This window comes from Theobroma cacao, chromosome 4, assembly GCF_000208745.1.
Source record: "Theobroma cacao cultivar B97-61/B2 chromosome 4, Criollo_cocoa_genome_V2, whole genome shotgun sequence".
Lineage (NCBI taxonomy): Eukaryota > Viridiplantae > Streptophyta > Magnoliopsida > Malvales > Malvaceae > Theobroma > Theobroma cacao.
Genome location: NC_030853.1, coordinates 20,838,358 through 20,848,579, shown reverse-complemented (window position 1 = coordinate 20,848,579; position 10,222 = coordinate 20,838,358). Strand labels below are relative to the sequence as shown.

The window sequence follows — 10,222 nt, the reverse complement described above, 5'->3', positions numbered from 1 at the left end:
ATCAATTACAATATGCAAGAGTGATTGGTTCTTTAATGTATGCAATGGCCTGAACAAAGCTAAATATAGCATTTGTTGTTGGAAAGTTAAGCAAGTACACAAGTAATCCAAGTATTTTACATTAGCAAGCCATAAATAGAGTACTAAGGTACTTAAAGAAAATAATCAATTATGGACTTTGGTATAATGGATATCCATTAGTGCTAGAAAGATATTCAGATGTTAGTCGGATTACAAGTTTATAAGGTCATGCTTCCACAAGCATATAGATCTTCATGCTTGGTGGGGTGCCATTTCTTAGGGTTCAAGAAACAAACGTGTATAATGGATTTTACCATGGTAGTTGAATTTATTGCATTGACTACTACCACCAAAAAAGCCAAATAGCTAAGAAATTTACCATATGGTGTACCTTTGTAGCCTAAACCAATCTCTGCAATTTATATCCATTGTGATAGTGGAGCAACTTTAGCAAAAGCATATAGCCAAGTGTATAATGAAAAGTCTAAACATATTATATTAAGACATAACCATATTTGACAATTAATTTTGAATAGAGTGATTACTATAAATTTTGTGAGGTCCAGTAAGAACTTGGCGAATCCTTTAACGAAAAGTCTTGCTGGAGATCTTATAAATAAGACCTCAAAGGGGATGGGGATCAAGCTCATAAATTAAAAGTCATCTATGGTGAAAACTCAACTCAACGCTTGGTATAACATTAAGTCTTGAGTTTAATGAGACAAAACACAACATTTGTATGTGGATGCTAGCACTATAATATGATATATTATATTTCATCCCAAGTAAAGTCCAAGGTATCCGTAAAGGTTAGGAAATGATTAGCCATATACTCTTTCTAGACCCATAACACAAATTTGTTAGAATGCTTTAGTTATGGGGGCATTCTTGATGGGACCTGCTTATGTGAGTGTGAAGTGTGACTGTTTCTAGGAGCTCAAGAACTTGGTTCTAACAACACTCATGAAAAGAGGATACAAACTCATGGTTATAAAATCATCATCGGATTTTGCGCATTCATTGGTGTTGAAATCGTTTTGTGAGATGTGTTCAATTAACCAAATGGAATAACTGGTTCAAAGCATAGTCTATCATGTGATTTCAGTTAATTTTAACATGTTTTCACTTAGTTAAGATTCAATCGGAAGATACCTTCATTTATGCAATTGATTTATAAGATTATCGAAAATTTGAATTAATTTGAAAATGATGGGGGATTGTTGGACATTTTTAAATAAAATAAAAATGGGACACAATCCCATATTAGAAAATAAAAGAAAAGTCATGTCTAGTAGAAATTGAAAAATAAAAGAAAAGTGATGTCTGTTGGAAAAAACCAATAGGTGTGTGTATTTGAAACAAATAGTTATGACTATTTGAAACTGACACTGTTGTGTTTGTTGGGAATAGACACCTATACCTATAAAAAAACTCTTATTTAGAAACAATAGAACATACAAGAAAACAACAAATACAACAATCTCTCATCTCTTTCTCAATATTCTCCAAGTTTTCTTTTATATCATTTTGCTCTAGAAATTTTTTATAAAAGTTTGATAATCTTGCTATATTTCGGTGAGTGCTTAGTAGATTGATTTTGTCAGTACAAAACGTCATCAATTATTGAGCTTCATTATATTTTTGAGGTTTATACACTAATAACTCTTTTGTACACTATGAGTGAAGGTGAATAAATCTTAAGGAAAATGGTATTGTTACACACCTTGAAGCCATTTCTTGATTTTCTAATTCTGTGTTCTAACATGTTCTTGTTTGTGTAATTTGGGATTGTTACAACCGCCAGATTGTTGTGCCGTTGCCCATGGTTATTGTTCAAGTTTCCTTCACTCAAACCGATTTCTATGCTAAGGGGAGTTTTTAGTGGACTTGTAATGGCATATCGGTTGTAAGGCTAATAAAATTGTTTTTTTTTTTAAAAAAAAACACTATTTAATATTTTTTCAAAAAAAGAATCAAGTTACGTTTTCTTAGATCTGTTAAAACATATTTTATGTACTTTGCCCATGAGTGATATTAACATTATATTTGGTAAAAGGGATCGAGAAAGGGAGAAAAGGGGTGGAAGGAAAATAGTTTTTATTTCCTTCTCTACTTTAAGAGAGAAATAAGAAGGGGAAAATGAATGAACTTACACTTTTCTATTCTCTCCCAATCTAATCCTTCCAAATTGAAAAGAAACATTCTTTCTACTTAAGTTATTTGTTCTATTTATTATTATACTCTTAATCTCTTTATTTTCTTCTATTTTCATCTTCCATACCAAATACTAAAAAAGAAAAACAACTTTCTTTTAAGTCTTTTTTTAGATAAATTACTTAATTAATTATTTAGTTGTTTGAGAATTTCTTTTTTATCACATAACTTTGAAAAATCACATTTTTGTCATTAGTATTTATAAAAAATAACATTTTGATCATTTTGTGTAAATATTAAAAAGTGACAGACTTTTGGACGTGAATTTTCAAATCAGTTAATTTTGATCACATGACATGTCTGAGGATAATATTGCATGAAAAATATATTGCCACTAGGACAGTATCATGTGATAGATAAATTGACATAAATATATCATGTGACTAAAATCAACTAATAAAAAAAATCAGGTTTAGATAATCATTAGTTTTTAATGATTGAGTGATCAAAGCATTAATCAAAACTTAATTTTTCAAACTTTGATGATCAAAACAAAACTTTCCAAATAATGAAGTGACTAAATAAATAATTTATCTTTATTTGTTCTTTCCTCCCTTTTTCTCTTCCATCTAATTTCCTTCTTACCAAAAAAAATTAATGCATGCAAGTTTACGCATGATGTGCTTGATTCAGGTTTGTCACCAGTTGGGCTGACACCATAAATAATAAACCTCTAACCTATCACAAATTTCTCTTCCACTTAATAACGTACGCATCAACATCCAAACTAGCAAATCAAATTTTATTGACAATAAACAATTTTCAAATCTCAAAATAATTGCCCAAAAATAAATTTCTCCATATATCTCTGCCTCATTCTTTGCATATTCCACTGGTTCGAGCTTTCATATCTCAATAACCTATACTCCGTAAATAATTAAATGGGTTTTATATCTCACCAACACAATGGCAACTTCATCCTACATTATTAACATAGTGATTTAAAGGCTTACATATCAACCATGTAGTAGATAACCCTAAAAAGGAATCTAATATACATTAACCAACTCAAAATTGTAACAAAATGTGGAGCTCAAAAGTGAACCAGTTCATGGTCAAACACTTCTCATCATGATTAGTAATTGGTGGTGATGTTTCTCAACCAAGCTCATGAAGGAAAAGGCTGGAATCCAACATTTTTTCCTCCCATATTTATCCTTGTCCACTTTTTGGCTTTTAGCTTCTTCAAGCTAATTCGTAAGAAACTTTCTCGTCAATCATTCTCTCCTGTGCCTTGGTTGCCTGCAATATCCATAGGAAGATTTCACTCAGCCGAACAGTACAATGATATTTGATTAGGCACAAAGAGATCGATGGAAGTAAAAATAAGGTCTCAATTCATATCATGAGCAACATTCCAATTTCAAAAGTTAATCTTTTCATCCAAAACATATATACCTAGCAACCAAATCGAAATGAAAGAAGAGTGACATAAAAAAGAGTGAATGCAGGAGAGTGTTTATATATAGTATAAACCTGTTTTTGCCAATTTGCTTAACTAGTAACCTGTTTATATGTAGTATAAACCTGTTTTTTCCAATCCAAAGTCTCTTTCCTCTAAAGTGTACACCAAAACACAACAGGGCAGCAACTGGAATTCCAACAAGGTAGTATGCCCCAAGGTTCACATAGGCTCCAATGTGCTGCCACCCGGTTCCTCTCGCCACACCTGATGCTCACAAGAAACCGAAATTGTAGCTGAAGTCATCCCAAAAAGACACAAACAAGGAACACCATAAAGAATTGTATGAGTGCACATCGTTTCTGTTATGACAAGGAACTGATCAAAACGGTTGCTTCTAAGCTGAATCATCTGAATGCATTAAATTCTCTAACAAGGTAGGGGACAGACCAGAAAGAACTGCTAGTAAGCTGTCCACAAGGACCGAGAGAGAAATTATGGGAATCATTTCTCCAACATAATCAATAACTTATCACTGCTGCATACATATCCAAAAACGTAGCGGCAGCTGAAGAGACTAATGCTCACAATCAATGCCTCTGAAACTCCAAGTACCATTTCGACATTTACAGCTACTCGAGCTGCCTGTGGATTTCGTGCCCCTAGTTCATTTGACACTCGAGTGCTGCAAAAAAGGCAGATGCATATATGTTTCAATGCACATCAAATTCATGTACTTTTGAACAAAATTAATTACTCTTTATCGATATTATATAGGCAGAAATTGTTAGAGGACCGTATACACATATGAATCTAACCTTGCAGCAGCACCAACCCCATATGGTATGAAGTAGTGTAATGATGTGGTTGCGAGGCTTCTCATCAAAAATTTCAGAGAAGTTAGTAACATTCTTATTGAAACACACTATGTAGAAAGATCTGAAGTTTCAAGGTAATTTAGAAACTCAATATTACTAATATAGAAGCATACCATATAGAAAGAACTGATGTTTCAAGTTCTGAAATTGGCAATAGGCCAGATAACAGTACAAGGAGCTCAAATGACCACCATTCAAGACTAATTATCATGCAAATGAAAAGAAACATATTAAAAATCAATACAAAAAGAAACTAAGACAAAAGAAAGAATCAGGGACAACTTTGATTTCAAAGTGAAAGTGTAAAGTTACCAAACCATTACAGCAGAAGGGAGTGCAAAGCTTAAGATCCTTGATGCTTATGAAAATGTCCTTCAGGATGAGGATTCGAGTCTTGTCACAACTAGCAGAGCACCTCATGTAAAGTCCCAGCAAGATCACATTAAACCACAAAGCTATTGTGATTGCTAAAGCTGCCTTATATATCCCAAATTTGTTTTATATACTAGAGTCCAACAGAGAGGTACATGGAGGCATATAGTTGCACAAGAACTCAAGAACAATGGAAGAATAAGGCTCTGGGATTGGAAGTAGCGAACTAATGACTGAAGAAAAGCATCAGCAAACAATGCAGGTATCAGCCAGATTGAGTATATGCTGGCTACCTCTGAAATTTGAGGGGCTTGACCCATCAATGTTAATAGCTGGTCCATAAATATCCAAAGGACGGATACTGGAATGCAAATTGTAAGGAGAGATATTATTGAACAGTAAGTGTAGTTTCCGAGCTTTTGATCATTCTCTGCTCCGTAAGCTTGCCCACCTAGAGTTTACAATGCACCAGCGAATCCAAACTGCACCGAATGTAAATACTATTAGCCATCAATTTATCATGTAGGGTTGAATATTCAAGAATTAAGAGATTTGTGGTTGTAAAAGATTTGGGTAGTTTGAAGACATAATTAACTGTTATTTTAACAATTAAATGTTGTATCATCAATTTGAACACGCCAAAAAATGGTACAAATTTAATTCACTGCAAACTAAACAAAGTTTTACCTAACTCCCAACAAATTTTGAGATGAGAATTAGGCCTTTATGTCTAAATAAGTCCTCCTATATATGCTGCTTCCCTTCTTTCTTTTTGGGGATTCATCACCTATAGCGCTAAAGAAACTCTTTCTTTAGTTAAGCTGGAATTCCAAAAACTCAAGTTTGTTTTAGACTTTGAAATTCTTTTATGAGCATCTAAAAGCCCAAGGTTTATGATTGCCAAAGGCATTCTTCCCTAGAGAAACTGTTTCACTTTCCTAACCAAACATCTTGCAATCCCCTTAAATCTTTGACCAGTAATAAGGGATTAACAAGTATAAGGGATCAAGTGTAATTTTTACTCATGTAAGCTGACAATTAGCGGTACATGATACGATATAAGATAGATAGCCTAGAGAAAAGAAAAGCAAAAGCATGGGGAGTGGGGTACGTGGTTGTCAACACAAGGTTCAAACTCCATGCTCCAAAAAGTTTTGTTTTACAAAATATTCATTTTCTTCCATTACAATAAACTCCAGAGTCTCATAAGATAATGACTTCAATTTCCTTTAGAGACAGCTCGTTCAAGTTAAATTCTCTCTTCAAAAATAGGAAATTCATTTAAGTCCAAATATTTGCCTCCAGTACTTTAAGACATCTTTGTATCTAAGGGATTGAACTATCATTATAAAATAAAATAAAAAAGAAATAGAAAAATCGCTATAATTACAAATAATAATAAAATGACTTATACAAATTTAAAAAGAGAAAATTTTGAAAAATACTACTATTATAAGATATGAAACAGAAAATAAAATACCGTAGAATGAATGCACAAATATAAATAGATCCTTTTCTGTATATACAATATGGATCACTGGAAGTTGGATTATTAAACATTTAACTGTTAGAATTCTTTTGTTTTTAATTATTTTTCTGTTAGAATTCTTAAGAAGAGCTTAATTTTTTTTTTAGCAAGAGGAAAATAGACATAAGTGCTTTTTTATTAGGAGGAGATGAGTGTACAGTGGTTTTTTAAAAAATTTATTTCTGTAGGTAACAGAAAAAAAGAACGTGACTGATTTGGAGGGAAGAATAAAGTTTGATGTTTCGAAACCAAAAGACTGAGGTAGTTGGAGATAGAATTAATTGCTGTTTTAAACAATTAAATGCTTCTTAAGAGTTAAGAGGTGTATAGTACCATTTCCTTACTTACAAAAGGAGATAATATTTAGTGTCCTAGTAGTTTTTTTTTTTTCAACTAAAAGAAGTGAATACAAATTTAAGTGTGGAAAACAAGAGGAGAAGAGAGAGCAGCAGCATTACAAGTAAGCTGAAGCCAGTGACATTAGTGAAGGAGGTGGCGATGGCAACCCCAGACAGAGCAAGTTTACCAATGTGACCCACCATCATCAGCGACATCACCTGCAATAGGTACTGCGACACCGACACCGTTACCATCGGCGCCGCCATACAGCTCAACTTCTTCAGCTCCTTCACAAAGTTGGTAGTCCCACTTCGCAATGTTTTCTTCAATATAATTCTCTCTTCTCTCTGAATCTCAGGCTGTAGCAGTGCCTTGTCCATTGTTCGCAATTTTCCTCTTACCAAATCCTTTTTTCTCAGGCACTTGTAGAGTTAGTATTTCAATACCATGTATATATCATGCATGACAGGATTAGATTTTGATCGATCTTCGAGGCAATAAATAAATCACGTGGACATTTCAGTCAGCGCACATTTTGATACAGAAAAACAAAAATGATTGATCTGTGAAATTAATTTTTCGGTCCAATATTATAAATCTGATGGATTGGACTTTGAATATATCTAACAAGTTCATAATTGATTAGGATACTGCTTGGTGTGGACTGCCTCTCTCTGTTCCCATCCCTATTCTATGCCTCACACACAAAATCATTTACGCCCAAATAGAACAAATTTTATCTTGATGATGCTTTCATAGTTAAATTCCATTATTATGATAAAAATATTCAACTTTGATGAATTTGTTTTCAAGGTAAATTTATTAAAAAATTTGGTTAACAATTGGGTCATTAGAGAAAAAAAAAACAAAGGCTAGTTCACTGTTTTATTGGAGACAATTCCATTTTCTATGCCGGGAGATTTGTTGTGCTTTTTGGATATTGGAATAAAAATTTCATTATCTAAAAACAATATCACAACGTTGTAAAATATAACTTTAAAAGAGAATATTAGAGAGAAGTAGTACGAATGTAAGAAGGTCTTCTATTTCATTTCTTGTTCTAATGTATCAACCATCAACTACAATGCCTCTATTTACAGGCACACATAGACGAAGGGGAAATGAATTTACATAAATATAGGGGATGAATTTAGTATATAAGAATGTACATACACTAAATGAAATCAAGAGATAGGGATGTACCAACATAACTACACACATTGGATCTGGGAAGATACATTGGATATTATGAAATATAATAGATATTCACTTATATTCATAATACTTCCCCTTGAATGTCCATTGTACTACTTCATTAAAAACCTTAAACTGAAAAAACCCAGTGGAACAAAAATCAAGCAAAAGGAAAAAATAGTACAATGCATGGTCCATAATTGCTTCTCTTCAATTGAGCCATGTTGCCACTTCTGGGGTTTATCCCTTGAATGTCCATTGTATTGCCTCATTAAAAACCTTAAGCCAAAAAAACCCAATGGGACAAAAATTGGTTAGAAGGAAAAAAGAGTACAATGCATGGTTCATAATTGTTCCCCTCAATTGAGCCATATTCCCACTCCAAAGGCAAATTAATCTTGCATCTTGTTAACTTTCTACATTCCAATTCCATATATTAATTTCTTAAATGTTGATGTTGGCAATAATTTGGTAAAAAGATCTGCAAGATTAGTGGGGAAGCGAATCTATTTAACGCAACTTGTTGACTTTTCTAGAGTTTGTGAGTGTAAAAAAATTTCAGCGAGATATGCTTGGTCCTATCACCTTTAATATATCCTCCCCTGACTTGTGCTATGCAAGCAACATTATCTTTATAAATTATAGTGGGAGAATTTGTAACTGGTGTTAAACAACAAGAATTATGAATATGCGTTTTAACGAATCTCAACTAAATAAACTTTCTTTCAGCTTCATATAAGGCAATAATCTCAAAGTGGTTGGAGGATGCAGCTACTAGCATTTGCTTAATAAAACATAAAAAAATGACGGTGCCATTATAGTAAAATAAATAACCGATTTAAGAGCGAGCCTTGTGCGGATCAGATTTATATCCCGCATCAGCATATCCAATTAAACCAGAGTTAGTAGAATCATTGGAATGAAATAATCCCAAATCTATGGTTCCTCAGAGATAACGGAAGTTACATTTTATTCCATTTCAGTATCTTCAGGTTGGCTTAGAAATAAAATGTGCCAACAAATTTATCGCAAAAATGATATCTAGTCTGATGCATTGTACATAAAAGCCCCAATTGCATTGAGATATGGTACTTCAGGACCAAGCATCTCCTTATCAGGTTCTTTAGGACGAAATGGGTTTTTTTGGGATCAAGAGACCTTACAACCATAGGGGTGCACAATGGATGAGCCTTGTCCATGTTAAAATGTATAAGCAATTTCTCAATATATGCTAACTAATGGACAAGTATTCTAATTGCTTTATGCTCAAAATCTAGACCAAGACAAAGTTTGGTTTTATCCAAATCTTTGGCTTCTAACTCCCTTTCAAATATTCAACAATTTTAGATAACTTTTCTGGAGTTCCAATCAAATTCATATCGTCAACATAAACTACTATCATAGCAATTCTGGTTTCTGATTTCTTAATAAACACATACGGGCAGATAGGAACATTTTTATGCCTTTCCTTAATTAAGTACTCACTTAAGCGTTGATACCATATGGGGCTAGATTGCTTTAACCCGTATAAAGATCTTTGCAATTTTATTGAGAATAAGTTGCGGGGAGTTGATGCTTCAACCATTTTGAATCATTCTGGAATTTTCATATAAATATTAGAGTTTGATGAACCATATAGATATGCCATCACAATGTCCGTAAGACGCATTTCCAATTTTTTAAAAACTGCTAAGCTAAATAAGGATATGAAAGGTAATCATATCGATCACAAGTGAATATGTCTCATCATAATCAATCCTAAGTCTCTAAGATAAGCCTTGGGTAATGAGTTAGGCTTTATACCTCACAAATTCGTTTTGCTCATTTCGTTTCTAGACAAAGACCCACTTATATCCAACGAGCTTTACATTGTTGGGGGTTCAAGCTACAGGCTTAAAAACCTTTCATTTACCTAGGGAAGTTAAATAAGCCTGAATTACTTCTTCTCAATTGGGTCAATCTTGCCTTTGACGACATTTGATAATGGATCGCGATTCGTAATCATCATTTATAACCTCATGAGCAACTAAAAGTGTAAAAGCATCATCGATGATTATCTCATTCTGATCAAATCTCATTACATTATGTAATGGAAATCTAAATATTCCCAAGGTTAGTGGTCTTTTCATGATTTTGTGCCTCTTTAAGGGCAATAAGCTCTCTTGAAGCAAGCTCAACACCAGGCTCTTCTAAAGTGGATTCCTAATTCTTCCCTCTTCGTTTTCAAGGGATAGTGTTTTTTGATCCTATCTGTCTTCCATGCTTCACGCATAA

General features: G+C 33.2%; 1 pseudogene; it reads right to left on the bottom strand.

Moving 5' to 3' along the window:
* On the bottom strand, window positions 232-7,134 carry LOC18601980 (annotated as a pseudogene).